Genomic DNA, 1182 nt, shown 5'->3' with positions numbered 1-1182 from the left:
GGGGGGGGGGGGGGAGAGAAGGAAAAAAGGGAACCAAGCAAGACTTGTTCTTTCTGTGCTTCTCAAATACGGCATTCAATTCATCATGACAGACGTCCATAAACAGAAAGCTAACAGACTGACTAAGCACAGACTGAATTTGAACTCCAGGGATCTGCCAGTGACTTGAAGTTGCGATTTAAACCATGGGAGTTATAATACTTTGGACCCCTGTACATGCTACATTTAGGCTGTGATTAACTTGATAACTGCACAATAAATTGCACCAAATCAGATCATTATCAGCCCCTTAACAAGTCACATAGGGCTATGGGCACCTGGCTTTCAACCTGTCAGTGTAAGGGATCATGATTCCACACTCCTGTTGTACTGGAAAGTAGAAAGGGTGCAACTGGAATCTGATCTGTGATCCCAAAACTGCACTTTTTGCAATAGGGAACTGCACCACTGGAATAGGGGATCGCACCCTATGACACCTTTAAAAGAACATGTGCCAGGGGCCTTAGTTTCTGCAAAATGCTCTGTAAATCTATGGATGAATGGTTACCTTTTACAGTTGTCTCATTCTTATTAAATAGGGTTTTCTGTATGTGAATTAAGTTTTTTCCACTTTCAAATTCAGTTTCTAACAGAGATCCACGTATGGAGATTCATCTTGTAAAAAAAAAAAAATAATAAAACAAAAGGGGTGGGGAGCAGATTTGGAAGTTATCATAGAAAGTCAGGGTTTGAAGGGACCTCAGGTCATCTAGTCCAACCCTCTGCTCAAAACAGGACCAGCCCCAACTAGATCATCTCAGCCAAAGGTTTGTCTAGCCAGGTTTTGAAAACCTCCAAAGATGGAGCTTCCACCACCTCTCCAGGTAACCTGTTCCAGTGTTCTACTACTCTCCTAGCGAGAACTTCCTTCCTAATATCTAACCTGAACTTCCCTTGCTGCAATTTCAGGCCGTTGCTTCTTGTTCTGTCATCGGCCACCACAGAGACAACCTAGCTTTATCCATTTTCAAACCCTGCTTCAGATAGTTGAACGCTGCTTTTAAGTCCCCTCTGTCTCCTCTTCTCTAGAGGAAATAAGCCCAGTTCCTTCAGTCTTTCCTTGTAAGTCATGTCCCCACACCCCCTCACCATTTTTGTTGCAGTCTGCTGGACTCTCTCCAATTTGTCCACATCCTTTCTGTA

The 1182-nt window shown here is 43.4% G+C and overlaps 1 protein-coding gene across 4 annotated transcripts in view; it reads right to left on the bottom strand.

The window, feature by feature from the left end:
• Positions 1-1182, bottom strand: part of KIAA0922 (KIAA0922 ortholog) — a 141424-nt gene that overhangs the window by 20776 nt on the left and 119466 nt on the right. The window lies entirely within an intron of this gene.

This window comes from Gavialis gangeticus, unplaced genomic scaffold (assembly GCF_001723915.1).
Source record: "Gavialis gangeticus isolate Ggan-Ray unplaced genomic scaffold, GavGan_comp1, whole genome shotgun sequence".
NCBI lineage: Eukaryota > Metazoa > Chordata > Crocodylia > Gavialidae > Gavialis > Gavialis gangeticus.
The sequence above is the reverse complement of the archived record's forward strand: the minus strand, read 5'-3'. Positions and strand labels throughout refer to the sequence as shown.